The sequence below is a fragment of the Schistocerca nitens genome, chromosome 4, assembly GCF_023898315.1.
Source record: "Schistocerca nitens isolate TAMUIC-IGC-003100 chromosome 4, iqSchNite1.1, whole genome shotgun sequence".
NCBI classification, from domain to species: domain Eukaryota; kingdom Metazoa; phylum Arthropoda; class Insecta; order Orthoptera; family Acrididae; genus Schistocerca; species Schistocerca nitens.
The window spans coordinates 756,451,284-756,469,308 of record NC_064617.1 but is presented as its reverse complement, the minus strand read 5'-3'; the positions used below and the strand labels follow the sequence as shown (position 1 = coordinate 756,469,308).

Sequence of the window (18,025 nt, the reverse complement as noted above, 5' to 3'; positions counted from 1 at the left end):
GGATACAATATTTCCTCTGTTACACCTGTAACTCTGCCACCTTCTTACAGATAATTTACAATGCAGATGTATTCGTAGGTGTAGAAAAAAGCGATTTTCGACAAAGCAGTTGCAACCTATGCAAAGGCGTGAAATCTGGCACGCTGCTGAACACTCTCACAGGATGTGAGTCGGCGTAGGCGTGAAAACGTGTGGTGAACGGCTGTGGCCGCCGATGGTGGCAGGGACTGCCCCGAAAAGGACGTCACAACGGCGACAGTAGCGCCGCCACCCCGAGGTGGACGCGCGTCGAAGCGGCCGACTGTGTTCGGCGCCGTCCTCGCGAACAGTGCGGTTCTGCCTCTTGCACCTGTCTGCCGTCTGTCCCGTGCCATCCTGTGAGCGAGTGCAGCGGCCGCCGACGCAGCCACAGCCGGAACCAGCAACAGGTGGGTACCCACCAACCGAGACGCCGCCGCAGGCGCCGCTCCAGCACGGCAGGTTGCTTGCCGGTACTCGCCGATCGCAAACAATCGGCCACCGGAAGGTGGACGCGTTTGCAACTGTAAACTTGCTAGATACAAAGTGTTTACTCGCAGGTGTTGGCCATGTCCCGCTTACAGTGTGACCGCGCCGTCATCCCTCACCTAGTTGCGGTGATAGACTGATCTGTAGTGTAGCCCTAGGTGTAGGTCAGGTTGCAAAGTTACGCTTTGGTTGCGAGTTGGTGAACAGAACGAATGTGATTAAGAAATAAAGATTTTGGTAACAGATGGATGTGTTGCGTAGCCCGATTCCTACGTTCGTAGCAGATGAAATTTGCTCTAATTTAGTACACGTGATTTTGACGAAACCTGAACTCTGCTTTGTGACTGGCTCAGCCATTGCTGATTTCATTAGGAATGTATCACAGCCAAAATTCACTCAAATTTTAATGAATTTCTTCTACGTAAATTCTTAAATCTACATGATAAACTAAGAATTGATGTATTACGTAATTGATAAATCTCCTACTAGTATTTTGGTGCATATTATGCACCTATACCGTACTTCGAAAACAAGGGAAGAGGTGGTTACTATTTAAATTTTACCTAGTGCTTTACCATTTTATCCGCACTCGAAAACTGAATCCAAAATTCTGTTTTGAATGTGGGCTACAGAACGTTTCCCAGCAGTCACTATTCCATCGTCTCCCTTAGCGACGTGTGACGTCCAATTTACCTAGTGTAACATCCTAGGATTTTTGCCACCACTATGTTTCAGGTCTGTTTTTTTGTGTATTTCTGCCTCAGGGCTCTCAAATGGTATCATTATCGGCTTCGACTTATTACGATGTTGTCAGCATCAGGGGTGTTCAAAAAGGAAGAAAAAGTGGTAGCAAATTACTAGGAAACTAAATACTGTACAGAATACATCTGTTAAATCGGTAATAAGACGAAATTGTAATTATACTATTGTTTGACTGGCGACTAAAGAAAAAATATTCACTGTGTTTCGCCAAAGGCAGCATGCCTACTGAGTGTAAGATCATGGTTTGTTTTTATCATTTTACGGTGGTTGTATTTAACTTCACTATGACTTCATTCAAGGTTTAAGAGATTATAAGATGATTAACCTGTAAGAAGGAAGAATATAAATCAGCACTTGGGTGTCGTGTATTTTTTGACAGGTCTGTGGAACCTCAAAGCGTTCACATGGACATTCTTGTCCAGGTTTATGAACTCTTACAAAATATTGCATCATCGGTGTCTTCTGGTAAGAAATTCTACATACGTGGGAAGCGTCCCACACAAACTCGATGACAAGTGGCATAGTTATCGTAACACATGTGCACGACACTAGTGATTGCGAAACACTTTTTAACGAATCCCGTTTAGATATACCATTCCAGAAGTACTCTTAGTATGTTAAAATGTTGTTTATATAAATAGTTTTCTTTCGTTCTTTCAATTGTTTAGAGTTTTTAGTTAAAAAAAAATTCTTAGTACGCAGCGATGATGATGGATATACTCAAGCTAATCCTAGACAGCGTTTAGTCCGTCGCTCCGCACTGATACTTTTTCAAAACTTATTTCACATGGTAAATATGTATTGATACAGGCCGTGTGGTAAACAATGGAACATTCAGATCGCCCAACTACCTAGTGCTTTTTGTTTCAAAACACTGTTCTTTACATTGAATGTGTGTTGTTATTCTGCAAATATGGACGATACATACATAAAAGTTACCATACTAACAAGAGTAGTGTAACTTTTTTTCTTCGTCATGTATTCACACAGATTCGATTGCGACAATTCTATCGTAAGCTCTCTAGAGTTTCTCAGACAACCTAAAATGAATTTGTAGTCAAGTTCATGTATGTGAAGAATATGTCGTTTCATTTTTAATGTTAATGATTGGAAACAGAACGTTCTAGTGAATAAAATGCGTACTTTGTTTATTGGAATACGGATGAGAATAAGGGTGTGCCTAGGAAGAAGCTTATGTATTAACAAAATCACTTGGTGGAAGAAAGACTCCCAAGAAATCACCCAGCTGTGACATCAGAAAATAAATGGTGCGTAATAGTTAACTTTGTTTGGGAGTTCGTGTTTACTAAACTGGCAACAAAAATAAATTCGTCTTGGATCATAGATAGTGCCGAGGAACTTAAATTTCTTTCGCACGACTATAGAGAGTTACTGAACGATGTGCTTTCTGTTAGTTAATGTGTTAAACGATAGGCATCTTATAAAAAGAATTGACGATTTAATGTGTATTTAACTTTGATCACAAGCTTTACTAAAAAATAATGGTACCAGAGTGTAAGAATACATGCACATTATGCGTATTTGAAGTTAGACCACATAGGACAATAGCCTGATTTATGACTCCAATGAAGCTTTTGTGACAGACTACGGGCCGGAGTTCTGGGCGGTACGTGGTTAAGATACACATATAGCTTTCGTGTCTCTCACGATAGTGTGAAAAACTAATTCTATTAAAGTTACTTTGACTTCGCCAGCGTTAACATTAGCTCAGAATTTATGTATCCTGTACATAATTTTTGTAACACTTTATGAAGTTAAGTGGAACGTATAAATTAAACAAACCTTTATTTTTTGCATAATTGCATACAGTGAAGGGTATGTCATTAACTGCTACAGAACTCTGTGGGTTAGAGTATTATACGAAGAAGATATCACGGCTATGTTGTCAGAGAAGGAAGGGCATCGCCTGCTACAAACGTGGGCCCTCTAAATGCAGACGAAACATAAAACTGTAGTAGCATTCACTACAGTTTCACTGTTAGGAAACTAAAAGTCGTAATTTATCCACAAGAAAATATCGCCCGACAGCCGCTAGTGGTAGCTGTGCAAGAATACATAAATTGCCTCTGTAGGCAGACAGGGATTACAAGCTTTATACGTACTGGAGAACCACATACACCGGAGAAAGTTCTGAATTGACAGACCCTGGAGGAGATTTATTTACAAATTTCTAATAGTTACAAGAAATGATAACATCATTGGATTGAAGTGATACACTGTTTGTATTTAAAAAAATAAAAGTTAAAAAAAGAAATTGCGATCAAGGCGGAAATAATTTTTTGCAATACAACTAGTTTCAATGTGGAATACATGAGTTGCAGTCTGCTACGTACATTCTTGAGCCCCAACCAGTCTTCCACCGTCCAGAGTAGTGACGTAAGAGTAAGATAAATTTTCGCTTCCGTCGTGTCAATCGATGGTCCTGCGTTCACCCAGGAAACACCGTGATGCAATCACTGGCCATTAGCGCTGTGTACGTGCGGAGTACAGGTTGAGTATCCTTTTAAAAAAGACCTTCGCGCAGCGTAAGGTTTAAATTTCCGTAGGATTCTGTTCTGATACGCAATGTTGTTAGTGTGGCGCGATGTGTATAACCGCAGAAAGTTACCTCACCTAGGAAGAGTGAAAAAAATAAAGATTAGATTAGCACTTTTTACGACATTACGAAATCACTGGGGGCGCGCGGGGGGGGGGGGGGGGCGACGAAAAAAGCAATAGAAAAGTTTATTCAGTAACGTTCTTAAACATCCGCGCAGCAACTGTTTTCAGACATGCTTAGAGTCGTACACAGTATACGATGCGAATCTAGATTTGGGTATCAGCGATATACAGTTTTAATTGGCAGGGAAGGTCTGTGGATACTACTTTGTTTTATTGAGCTGCATATTTCTTGTTAATAACTGCTTAAGACATGTTCCGTGAATACTACTTCTGTTTTACTGAGTTGCATATTTATTTAGAATAACTGCTTGACAAAAAATGGTTCAAATGGCTCTGAGCACTATGGGACTCAACTGCTGTGGTCATTAGTCCCCTAGAACTTAGAACTACTTAAACCTAACTAACCTAAGGACATCACACACATCCATGCCCGAGGCAGGATTCGAACCTGCGACCGTAGCAGTGGCACGGTTCCGGACTGCGCGCCTAGAGCCGCGAGACCACCGCGGCCGGCAACTGCTTGACACATTCGGCACAACTCAATGGTCGCCTGCCTCTGTTATGGAAGTATTTCTACATAAAGTAATAAGACATATTCGGTGAGTGCACTAGATTGAAATATAGGGTACCAAATGTGTACACATATTACAGAAAATAAACTGTGTTAATATGACGACAGTAAATTGCTGGAATATCGTGATTACTGGTGGCCTTATAAAGTTACCGCAGCCTCTTCGACCGCTCCTGATGGCGATCACCTACTTCCAGGCGCTTCAGATTTTGGCGAACGGGCATATTTTGTCACTGACCTCACTACAATAACTGTATATGTGGTTTAAATATTTTTCTTGAAGCTCTGTCGGTGCGCTTGGTGCCTACGGTATGAAACAGTGGTCGTCAACTCACGGGCCGCATGCGGCCGGAATAAAGTATTCGTGCGACCCGCGGTTCTCAGTTGTATTTTGTGATAGTAAGCGTCTAACATATAACAGCCGAATTAGACAAAACCGTGAACTAATGTTAGAAACTTCTTAAGAGCGTAATTTTCCTGCATAGTAACAAAAAAAAACTTGGGGACAGTATTTTAAGATGTGCTTAACTGTAATTGATGTTCGTGTACTCGGCCGTGAGCTAAGTAAAGTTGACCGCTTACCTCAAAGGCAGATGGTAAGCAATCGCGCCCACTGCAGTATTGAAAGAGAGAAGGGGATTGTTCTTCCTGTTCCGACAACTCAGCTTTAGCGATTAGGTGCTGTGGTTTTAAATTTCAGATGAGAGTAACATGGGTTCGTGAACGCGCATTGTAGAAAAAGTTCATCTTCAAATGCGTTGCGCAGTACTGCGTGTTATGGTGCATGCAGTATAGTGTAGTGATTATCTGCACTGGTTGTTGTTGCAAATCACCATTCCAAATCCAACTACCAGCATTTATATGATGTTCAGTGTTTATCGTTAGTCGAAGGTTTATGAAATACTTAAAGTTTTTATTTTCTGCAACATTAGATGTTTGTATAAATAGCGGTCTCTCCATCCGGGAAGTTAATTCTCTTCCAGCTGTACGTTGGTGTTAGTGAAGAACGTGCTTTCAATGCTAAGTGTTGCATTTCACTGGCAATCCTGCTATTGGATCTGGGCTTGACTGCGGTGTCAACGTGAAAAGGAATATGGAATTGAATTAAGGCTATTATAATAAATACGACGCTATGAGTAGACGAGAAATGACATTCAAAACATTTAATAAAAATTTGTGTGCTCGTCTCATGATGCATAGTCCATTTAAATATAAATACAGTTACTGGTATTAATCAGTTAATCATCCTCTCAAGCAGCTAAAACAGCAGCACTTCGTCAGTCGATTACAGTGGCACCGCTGAGGTCGGCAGCAATCTGAAACAGAACAGTCGACATAGTGTTCCAGATGATGCGAACTCTCAACGATCAGTGGCCATTTAGGCGCCAGCGACCATCTTGTCACGCCCTTACAGTAGGTAGTCTATTGAGGACTCAATTTACGTAGGTTACAGTTAATAATAAGATCGGTAAGTATGTGGCAACGGTTTCCGCACTGTAATGTCAGTATTGGCTCTTGAGCAAAAACTTTTGATGACCACTAGCATAAAACTTTCATTACTGTTCCAGACAGAACATTGCGAAAACTCAAGCGCAACTTCTCGTGTCAACCGGGGTCTTGGAAAATACTAAGATCTACACTGCACTGCCCCCCCCCTCACCCCCCCCCCCCAGGGGGTCCACAACGATAAGTGCGTGGCGAGCACGGGACCCCGAGCTAGTGCGGCTCTTTCCTTTCGGGGCTGCATACCTTCCTTTTCCACATCCTTCCCCATCCCCCATCCTCCCCTCCCCTCCCCTCACCTCCGCCTCTTCCTTTCCCCTTCTCCCTCTTTGGGAGTATGTTTCGTGCCTATGTCCGGAGATGGACACTTGTAACTGTAAGACATAGTCTCTCTTCTTTGCTCTCTATGCTGGAAAGTCTCTGTCCTACCTTTGTCCTTCTCTTTCCCTTGCCTCTTCTCTTTGCCCTCTTCTCTGCTGCGGCATTTGAGACCTCTCTTATTTCTTTTTCTTTGTTCCTCCCTTTCTCTTCCTTTCCTGCCTGTGTGTGTCTGAAGGCCGACCTACACGTTCCCATGCGTAGCTGGTGACGGGGTAACACGTAATTCCCCGCCCCGTGTAGACAGGCAGGACACATACATAGCCCCTGGTAACGGCCAGGCCCAGGGAGGGGTGATTGTCCAAGCTGGTATCTTCCAAACGTACCAATTGGTCCCTCCGTCAGTTTCTCAGGAGGTGTGACCTGAGGTGTGAACAATCACCTGAGGCGGGAGTGCCCGCAGAGAGGGCCCCCCACAACTAAGGAGCGCGCCATCGGAGACGCCGGTAATCATGGAGGATATTTCCGCAATGGTTTCCTCTACGTCTACAATTTCTGCTCACAAGCGAAAGTTAAATGAGTCTCAGCCATGGACAATTCTTCCATCAGTGCCACAGTTCCTTGTTGTTCCTCAGTCGGACGAAGGTCAAGACTTCTCCACAGTCAACCCTTTCATTATTCAGAAAGGTGTCCCGATTGCGAAATGGCACCTTGTTAGAAACAGTCAGTGCCCTCCAGGCACAAAAATTGCTGCAAACTCCACTGCTACACATCCCCTACCCTATGCATTGCTATTGGTGTCAGCAGTTTAATCATATCAGCCAGTCGTGTTCCAATCTGGCCAAATGCGTTACATGTGACAAGGATGCCCATGAGGGTGCTTGTCCACCTCCATCCCCTCGTTGCAAAAACTGTCTGGGCACCATGCTGTTTCCTCTATAGATTGCCCCATTTTCAAAGATGAACGACTTATTCAGGAAATCAGAATGAAGGAAAAGGTGTCTACATTTGCTGCTCGTATGTTATTTGTCAGTTGAAAGCCCAGTGTGCCCCCAGCAGGTAAATATAACACTGACCTTGCATCTCCTCGCCCTACTAAGGAGGCAGCCACGCAGACTTGTGATCTCACATTTAGTGCCTCAGTCGTCAGATCCGCCAGCGCAAAGATCACCCGTTCAACCTCCCCACTATCACCTGCTCGCTCTACGTCTCACCCTTCATTGGCTCCTGCTAAATCACGAGCCCCAAAATCAGACACCCGGACTTCCAAAACAGAGCCTACTCGCGAAGATTTTTTATGTACCCCGACTTCACAACCATTGATTCCTACCTCATCTCAACGTCTTGTTTCCAAGAAGGCTTATAAGAAACAGAATTACTCTCCTCCGCCACGACGTGTCTCATCTACAGCGCCACCTGGCGGTAAAAGCCCTCGGCCGTCTTCCATGTAGCCAAGGCGGACTACTGGTGGCCGATCAACTGGCTGATCGCTGGTGGAAAGAGCTGCCCCCAAACAACCTATGGATCAGGATCTTTTGCCTTTGGCTGAATGCCATTCCACGTTGTCGGCCACCGGATCTCAGCAGTCGTTGAGAGCAACCATGGTAAGATTCTTCTGTTTTCTGTCCACCCTATGTCAATTATCCATTGGAATATCCGCGGCATTAGAGCCAATTGGGATGAATTGTCGATCCTCATACGGTCCTACTCCCTCATCATCTTTCGTCTTCAGGAAACAAAGCTGCATCCCCATGATTGCTTTGTTTTCCCTCATTTCCAGTCAGTCCGGTTTGATCTTCCCTCTGTTGATGGCACTCCAGCACACAGGGCAATTAGGATTCTTCTCCATGATACTGTCTATTATCGCCCAATCCCCTTAAACAGTTCCTTCCAAGCTGTCGCTGCCATATTTCCCTTTCTGAATATACCTTCTCTCTTTGTACTGTATACATTACATCGTCCACACCAATGGCAAGAGCTAATTTCCTTCATCTTCTTGGTCAGCTCCCGCCCCCCCCCTCCCCCAATTTGCTGGACCTTTCGGTTGGTTCTGTTCAGCTAGCTCGGCGTTTTGAATGATTCGTTCTTGCTGATACACTCGAGTGACCATTTTCCATGTATCCTTCGATTGCAGCCACACCTGCCATCTATGCGCCCGAGACGCTGGAAGTTTGCCCAAGCCGATTGGACACTTTTTTCCTCTCTAGCGACATTCGATGACCGTCATTTTACTAGCGGCGACGATCAGCTCACTCATGTTACAGAAGTTATTCTTAGAGCCCCGGAACGTTCAATAATTCGCACCTCCGATTTGCTCCGGCGCCCCCCCCCCCCCCCCCCCCCCCCAGTTCCTTGGTGGAACGAGGCGTGCCGTGACGCAATACGTGAGCGGCGACGTGCTCTTCGCGTTTTCCGCCACCATCCTACTTTGGCCAACTGTATCCGCTATAAGCAGTTCCGTGCGCGATGCCGTCGCGTCATCCGCTATAGCAAGAAGGCAAGCTGGGACTTCTTTACTAGCTCTTTTAACACCTTCACTCCTTCTTCAGAAGTTTGGAGTCGAATTCGACGGTTATCTGGCGCGCCTAGTTTCTCCCCGATCTCTGGGTTCACTGTCGCGCATGATACCTTAGTGGACCCAGTTGCAATTTCTAACTCATTGGGTCAACACTTTACTGAGATTTCGAGCTCTTCAAATTACCCGCAAACCTTTCTCCCGAAGAAACGTGCAGCGGAAGTGCGACCTGTTGCTTTCTCCTCTCAAAATATCGAAAGCTATAATACCGTTTTCTCTATGCGCGAAGTCCAACACGCAATCTGTTCTTCTCGCTCTTCCGCCCCAGGACCGGATGGTGTCCACGTCCAAATGTTGCTGTATTTATCATACCATAATCTGTTACCTCCTTCGCCTTTATAATCGAATTTGGGCCGACAGCGGGAAGCTATCGTCGTTCCTGTTGCGAAACCTAGCTATGACCCCATATCTCTCACGAGTAGTGTATGTAAGGGTTTGGAGCGTATGGCGAATTGCCGTTTAGCCTGGTGGATGGAGTCCCGAAGCCTTTTAACACCTGCCGAATGCTGTTTTCGAAAGCATCGTTCTGCAGTTGACCATCTTGTTGCTCTCTCCACTTACATAAAGAAAAGTTTTCTCACGAAACGCCAAACGGTAGCAATATTTTTTGATCTGGAGAGAGCCGTATACATGTTGGAAGACAGGCATCCTCCGCACACTGTTCTCTTGGGGCTTTCGATGTCGGCTACCCGTTTTTATTCGTGGTTTATGACAGCGCACATTTAAAGTGCGGGTGAACACTATCTCTCCCGTACTTTCTCCCAAGAGAATGGGGTGCCCCAGGGCTCCGTGCTAAGTGTTGTACTGTTTGCCATCGCCATAAATCCAATTATGGATGGGCTCCTTCCTGATGTCTTGGGCTCCCTCTTTGTCGACGATTTTGCGATCTACTACAGCTCTCAACGGACCAGCCTTCTTGAACGACGTCTTCAAGGATGTCACGATTGCCTCCACTCTTGGAGCATCGAAACCGGCTTCTGCTTTTCTCCCAGTAAGACCGTCTGTGTAAATTTTTGGCGTCGTACAGTGTTTCCTCCGCCTTCCCTACATCTAGGCCCTGTCAACCTTCCGTTCGCGGACGTCGCTAAATTCTTGGGACTTATGTATGACAGCAAACTGTACTGGTCCTCCCACGTTTCCTATCTTTTGGCTCGCTGTCTGGGATCCACCAACACCCTCCGTGTTCTGAATGGCACCTCCTGGGGAGCGGACCGAGTGGTCCTTCTCCGCCTATATCGCGCCTTAGTGCGCTCGAAATTGGACTATGGAAGCACAGTTTACTCCTTTGCTCGTCTATTCTTCTACATCCACCACCGTGGATTGCGTTTAGTGTCTGGAGCTTTTTACACCAGCCCCATGGAACCCTTTATGTTGAACCTCCGCTGTCCAATCGGCGAGCTATCCTTCTGTCATTACGCTAGCCCTCTGTCATCCATGCCTGCTAATCCGGCCCATGACGTTTTCTTGGACGCCTCCTTGGTTTTAGCGTAAGCAGGCCGTCCTTCTCTACCGCCACCGGGAGTCCGCTTCCGTCAACTGCTCCGATCTCATTTCTTCCACTTTCTTAAAACTTTTTTGACGACTGGGGGTGCAGCACCACCTCTGCTTCTCCCCAGGACCTGCCTGCTCCGTGGCCTTTTTTAAACTTCCCAAGGATGGTACCCCTTCTCTCGTTTATCGTTGGGCATTTGCTGCTCCATGCGCACAAATGAAGGACGCCACATTTATTTACACTGACGGCTCAAAAACATAATTTGGTGTTGGGAGTGCCTATATTGTTGACGACACCCCTAATAGATTTCGGCTTCCTGACCAGTGTTGGGTTTTTAATGCGGAGCTTTACGCTGTTCTACAGGCTGTCCAATACATCCGTCGCCACCAGTGAATGCAGTATATTATATGCTCAGATTCATCCAGCTCTCTCCTCATCAGCCTCCAAGCCCTTTACCCTGTGCACCCTCTGATCCACCGGATTCGGGACTGCCTCCATTTGCTCCACTTGGGGGGCGTCTCTGTGGCGTTCCTCTGGATCCCACGACACGTTGGTATCTGTGGAAATGAGGCGGTCGATATAGCAGCCAAGGCTGCAGTCTCTCTTCTTCGGCCAGCTATTCGCACTATTCCCTTCGCCGATCTACGGAGTCTTTTTGTCGTCGTGTTGTTCTTTTATGGGGCACGCACATTGGTTTACACTTCACGATGATAAATTGCGGGACGTGAAGGCTCTTCCCTGTGCTTGGACCTCTTCCTTCCGAACTGGTCGCCAGGAGGAGGTAATTTTAACTAGACTCCGGCTAGGGCACTGTCTTTTTAGCCATCGACATCTTTTCAGTGGCGATCCCTGTCGCCTGATATATCTTCCATTTTAACAGATGACACACGCTCAGCCGATCGCGTCCTCGAGTTCATCAGTGTCAGTGGGATGACGTCGGTCATTTGAAGCTCTTTTTGGAGAAAAGAATCCCCCACTTCTATAGTGGTTTTCCAAGCTTTCCTTCTGTTTTTTAGTTTCCCCACTTTTTGAGTTTCATTTCGTATTTTTACCCTTCTCTAAGCCACAGAACGGGCGCTAATGACCGTAGCAGTATTGCACCTTAAAACCGCAACAAAAAAATCTACACTGATCAACCGGAACATTATAACCACCGACCTACTATCTACATAAATCCGTCCAGGTGATCCCCCTGCGGGTTCGGGGGTTAGAATAGGCCCGCGGCATTCCTGCCTGTCGTAAGAGGCGACTAAAAGGAGTCTCACATGTTTCGGCCTTATGTGATGGTCCCCTCTCGGGTTTGACCTCCATCTTTCTAAATTATTCCGAAGAGCGAGGCAATTGGGGAAGGGCGCCTTACATGGTGCACTGTATCCGTCGTGCAATTAGACCTTTAGCCGGCTTTCTCGTCGTTGCAATGATGTCCCGCTCGTTTTCGATCTCTTGGGCGATTACCACGCTGCACTCTGCAGTGTTTCTTTTACCTGCGACGACGACCTTGGTCAGTTTTGCACCTAAGATCCAGCACGGTAGCCAGTCCGTTGTGGTGGGGCCGCCATGTACCCTCTTGGTTGTAGCCCCCTGACAACACAGGGATCGCTCTACTGATGCCTGCGCCGTTAACTCCCCACGTATGCCAAGGAGTAGATGCCCATCTCCTTGGGGCATCGGGACTCCCGGCAATGGCCATCCTGCCAGGTGGCCTTTGCTGTGGCTGGGTGGCGCCCGTGGGGAGGGCCCTTGGTCGGAGTAGGTGGCATCAGGGTGGATGACACGCAATGAAGCGTGGCACTTCTTCTCTTGCTGGTGGCCAGCCACCAGCAGTCTCTAAGCGTTCTCGGGCTCAATTTAATGCTGAAAAGTACAATCCGAAAACGTTCCCCTCTCTGGCCACGCCGTGGGAGGAACGTAAATCTCAGGATGGCAGTAGCAAATATTCGCCCCGATTCTTAGTTTGTACGAGAGCTGATGGGGAGTCTTTTCTCTCCACAAAGCCTCAGTTCTTCGTCGAGCATTTAGAGGACAAGTTTGGGGAGGTGGAGGGTTTGTCAAAAATGCGCTCTGGATCGGTCCTGATACAAACGGCATCCTCTGCCCAGTCACGGCGGTTACTTGCTTGTGACAAGTTGGGGGATGTTGCTGTTACGATCACACCGCATAAGAGTTTAAATATGGTCCAGGGTGTTATTTTCCATAGGGACCTCCTTTTGCAGTCCGATGACGAGCTGCGCGCCAACCTCGAACGACGAGGTGTTCATTTCGTCCGGCGCGTTCATCGGGGTCCGAGGGACAGTCAGGTTGCTACCGGTGCCTTCATCTTGGCCTTCGAGGGTGATACGTTACCGGAAAAGGTCAAGGTGATGGTCTACCGATGTGACGTCAAGCCCTATATCCCTCCCCCGATGCGGTGCTTCAAGTGCTGGAAGTTCGGCCATATGTCTTCCCGCTGCACTTCCAGCCTCACATGTCGAGATTGCGGACGCCCATCTCATCCTGATACTCCATGTGCCCCGCCTCCTATCTGTGTTAACTGCGGAGAACACCATTCCCCCTGCTCGCCAGACTGTCGGATCTTCCAGAAGGAAAGGAAGATAATGGAATATAAGACCCTGGACCGCCTGACCTACACCGAGGCACGGCGGAAGTTTGAAAGGCTACATCCTGTGCCCATGCCGTCCACCTATGCTGCTGCTGCAACACCTGTTCGAATTTCTTCAGTGTCGTCCCCAACAGTTCGAACTCAGCTCTGTCAGCCATCACCGGCCCCCTCGGTTGTGGGGGGCACTTCACTCCCTGTTGCTCCTGCTCCATCTACTTCAGGAGCAACACCACCCCAACCACCGGGGACATCTGTTCCCCCTTCACAGCCGGAGAAGCGTGGGCCTTCTTCGGCTCCTCTCGCCCGGAAGGGGTCCCTTGGGGCCCTCCCATCCCAGGCTTTGCCCAGTGCCAAAGCGGACACTCGCCAGTCTGCCAAAAAACCACCGGTCGCTGGTCGTAGGGCGTCGCGGTCGTCTTCAGTCCCTGAGACTGACCCAGTGACGCCCTCCCAGCCAGAACCACCAAAGGCACAGCGAGCAAAGCAGTCAAAGAAAAAGGCTCCCAAGAATCTTGGAATTGCGGTGGCACCTGTCCCACCGCAACCTTCTCCCTCTGCGTCCGAAGATGAGGTGGAGATTCTGGCGTCCGCTGAGGACCTCGATCTCGGCGGTCCCTCAGACGCCATGAATGGCACTAGCGCGGGTGCTCAGTCGGCGGCAGCAGGTGATCCGGCGGCGTAATCTGCCTTCCCAGTCCCGTCACGCCTTTCCCAGCCATGGCCAACACCATCCTCCAGTGGAACTGCAGCGGTTTCTTCCACCATCTAGCTGAGCTCCGCCAACTTATCAGCCTTCACCCTTTCTTCTGCATTGCTCTCCAGGAAACTTGGTTTCCAGCGATGCGAACCCCCGCCCTCCGTGGCTATCGGGGTTATTATAAGAACCGAGCAGCTTATGAAAGGGTGTCTGGTGGCGTCTGCATATATGTCCTTCACACTCTGCACAGCGAGTCTGTCCCTCTCCAGACGCCTTTAGAGGCTGTCGCTGTACGCGTGTGGACGCCACAGGCTGTTACCGTCTGCAGTCTTTACATTCCACCGGATGGTGATGTCTCGCAGCATGTCCTGGCTGCACTGGTCGCCCAATTGCCGCCACCTTTCTTGCTATTGGGCGACTTCAACGCCCATAACCCTCTGTGGGGTGGGTCAGTGGCAACAGGTCGAGGTGCCATCGTTGAGAATTTCTTGTCGCAGCTCGATCTCTCGCTGTTAAATGATGGTGCCTTCACACACTTCAGTGTGGCGCATGGCACCTACTCCGCCATTGACCTTTCAATCTGTAGCCCTAGCCTCTTACCGTCTGTCCAATGGAGTGTGCATGACGACCTGTGTGGTAGTGACCACTTTCCGATCTTTCTGTCACTACCACAGCGTCACTCATCTGGGCGCCCTAGCAGATGGGCTATGAATAAGGCTGACTGGGACTTGTTCTCCTCCACTGCCGCTTTTGAGCCTCTCTCTACTGATGACATTGATGCGGTGGTTCAATCGGTCACCACCGGCATCGTTACTGCCGCCGAATCAGCCATTCCCCGTTCCTCTGGGTCCCCTCGGCGGCGGACTGTGCCTTGGTGGTCGCCTGAGATCGCTGAAGCGATTAAAGATCGCCGGCGGGCGCTCCAGCGTCACAAGCGACATCCCTCCATCGACCACCTTATAGCCTTCAAACGGCTGCGTGCGCGGGCCCGCCTCCTTATCCGCCAAGGCAAGAAGGAGTGCTGGGAGCGGTATGTATCCACCATTGGCCTCCATGTCACTCCATCGCAGGTCTGGGCCAAGATTCGACGCGTCTACGGCCATCGGACCCCTGCCAGCGTCCCTGCGCTCTCACTGAATGGAGCGGTTTGTACTGACTCCGACGTCATTGCAAATCGCCTAGCAGAGCATTTTGCTATGAGTTCCGCTTCTGCGAATTACCCCCAGGCCTTCCGCTCCATTAAAGAGCGGATGGAACGTCGGAGCCTTTCGTTTCGCACCAACCACCTAGAATCTTACAATGCTCCATTTAGTGAGTGGGAATTTCGCAGTGCCCTCGCTGCTTGCCCTGATACCGCTCCTGGGCCAGATGGCATCCACTGTCAGATGCTGAAACACCTTTCCGTGGACTGCCAGCGGCGCCTTCTCGAACTTTACAACCGTCTTTGGGTCGAGGGGGAGTTTCCGTCGCAATGGCGGGAAGGCAATGTCATCCCCGTTTTGAAACCTGGAAAGAACCCTCTGGAGGTGGACAGCTACCGTCCCATTAGCCTCACCAACGTTCTTTGCAAGTTGCTTGAACGGATGGTGAGCCGGCGCTTGAATTGGGTACTGGAGTCTCGGGGCCTTCTGGCCCCGTCTCAGGGTGGGTTCCGTCAAGGCCGCTCCGCCACCGACAATCTGGTGAGCCTGGAGTCGGCCATCCGTACTGCCTTTGCCCGCCGTCAGCACCTGGTCGCTGTCTTTTTCGACATGCGGAAGGCGTACGATACGACATGGCGTCATCACATCCTTTCTACGCTTCATGGATGGGGTCTTCGGGGTCCTCTGCCGATTTTTATCCGCAATTTTCTGTCGTGTCGTACCTTCCGCGTGCAAGTCGCGGCCTCGTATAGTTCCTCCCACGTCCAGGAGAACGGTGTGCCACAGGGTTCTGTTTTAAGTGTCTGTCTGTTTTTAATAGCCATTAACGGGCTTGCTGCGGCCGTGGGAAATTCTGTCTCCGCTTCCCTGTATGCTGACGACTTTTGCCTTTACTACAGCTCTACAGGCATTGCAGCTGTTGAACGTCAGCTACAGGGCGCTATCCGTAAGGCGCAGTCTTGGGCTGTAGCGCATGGGTTTCAGTTTTCGGCAGCCAAGACCTGCGTTATGCATTTCTGCCGGCGCCGGACAGTCCATCCTGAGCCGCAGCTTTATCTTGCCGACGAACTCCTTGCAGTGGTTGAGACCCACAGGTTTTTGGGGGTCGTTTTTGATGCTCGGTTGACTTGGCTGCCTCATATTCGGCAGCTCAAACAGGCGTGTTGGCGGCATCTCAATGCACTGCGATGTTTGAGCCACACCCGCTGGGGCGCCGACCGCTCTACCCTGTTACGGCTCTACCAGGCGTTAATCCAGTCCCGCCTGGATTATGGGTGCCTGGCTTACGGCTCAGCATCCCCGTCTGCGTTGCGGATGCTGGACCCAATTCTCCACAGCGGGATACGCCTTGCCACTGGTGCTTTCCGCACCAGCCCTGTGGACAGCGTACTAGTGGAGGCAGGTGTACCTCCACTGCGGTTCCGACGCCAACGTTTGCTGGCCGCTTATGCTGCCCATGTTCTAAGCTCGCCCGGGCATCCTAACTATCGTCTCCTGTTCCCACGATCGGTCGTCCATCTGCCAGTACGTCGGCCCCGCTCTGGTTGTACAATAGCGGTCCGCGTCAAAGAGCTTCTCTCTGGGCTTCAGGTTTTCACTGTTCCACCTCCTTTCCGGGCTACTTTGCATACACCCCCATGGTGTGTTCCTCGCCCTTGCCTTCGGCTCGACTTGGCACAGGGCTCGAAGGACTCGGTCCCTCCAGAGGCCTTCCGCCGCCGCTTTTATTCAATCCTGGCCACGTATCAGGGCTCTGGCATTGTTTACACCGACGGTTCGATGGTTGCTGGTCGTGTTGGGTATGCGCTAACTCTAGGGGACCATTCCGAACAACGTTCCTTGCCGGATGGCTGCAGCGTTTACACTGCGGAGCTGGTCGCCATCTTTCGTGCCCTAGAGTATATCCACTCCTGCTCAGGTGAGTCCTTCGTTCTCTGTAGCGATTCCCTGAGCAGTTTCCGAGCACTCGACCAGTGTTTTCCTCGTTCCCGTCTGGTGATGGCTATCCATGAGTCCCTGCATACTCTTGCGCGTTGCGGCCGCTCTGTGGTCTTTGTATGGACCCCCGGTCATGTCGGTATCCCGGGCAATGAACATGCTGACCGCCTGGCGAAGGAGGCCACGAGACAACCGTCTCTGGATGTTGGCGTCCCAGAGACAGATTTGCGGGCAGTCCTCTGCCGAAAAGTTTTTGCGATTTGGGACGCTGAATGGCGCGATCGGATCATGCACAATAAACTCCGTGCCATTAAGGAGACGACGACTGTGTGGCGGTCATCCATGCGAGCCAACCGCAGGGACTCAGTCGTCCTTTGTCGGCTCCGCATTGGCCACTCCCGGCTGACACACAGTTATTTACTGCGCCGGGAGGACCCTCCAGTATGTCGCTGCGGGGCGTCTTTGACAGTGTCCCACATTTTGTTGGCCTGCCCCCTTTTAGCTGTGGTCAGGCAGACATTTGCGCTGCCTGATACGCTCCCTGCCCTTTTATCCGATGACCCTGTTATGGCTGGCTTGGTTTTACGTTTTACTCGGGCAGGGGGTTTTTATAGTTTAATCTGAGTGTTTTTAGCGTTGATTCTGGCTTTTAGCCTCTGATTTTAATCTGAGTTTTTAATGTGTTCTTGGTGGTTGGCTTCTCCTCTTTTTTTTCTCTATGGTCGGCCAACCACCGTCACACTCTGTGTGTTTTACTTTGTTTTGTCTGATCTCTGTCGGCGTCTTTTTCGTCCTGTGTCGTCTGACGTCTTTCCTGCTGTTTGTTTTTTATTCTCTTTGGGCGGTTTTAATTTTTTTTTTTTTTTTTTTTTTTTTTTTGGAAAAAGGGACCGATGACCATCGCAGTCTGGTCCCTTTAATCCCACAAACCAACCAACCGTCCAGGTGACAGCAGCGTCATCTGGCGAGGATTGACTGCTTGTCAGACTCATGCGCAGTGCATGTAGTAAGCGGGTTGAACGTGTGTAGGATGGGATGGTGCGATCTGAGTTTTACCGAGGGCAGATTGTGATGGACTGGAGACTTGGCACGAGCTTTCCGGGAACTGCACTAATTGCCGAGTGCTCCAGCAATGCTGTGATGAGTGTCTTCAACAAGTGGCGAAACCTAGGTGAAGCCACGTCCAAACGTCGCGGACTGTGCCCCCCCCCTCCCCTCCCCTCCCCTCCCCTCCCCTCC

The 18,025-nt window shown here is 49.2% G+C and overlaps 1 protein-coding gene across 2 annotated transcripts in view; it reads left to right on the top strand.

Moving 5' to 3' along the window:
• Positions 1-310: 310 nt before the first annotated feature.
• Positions 311-18,025, top strand: part of LOC126253048 (cationic amino acid transporter 2) — a 512,658-nt gene continuing 494,943 nt past the window's right edge. Inside the window, exon 1 of one of the 2 annotated variants that reach the window (XM_049954123.1) lies at positions 311-428. The gene's annotated coding sequence lies outside the window, so the exon portion shown is untranslated. The remainder of the gene's footprint in view (positions 429-18,025) is intronic. The other variant, XM_049954125.1, reaches the window with a different exon arrangement.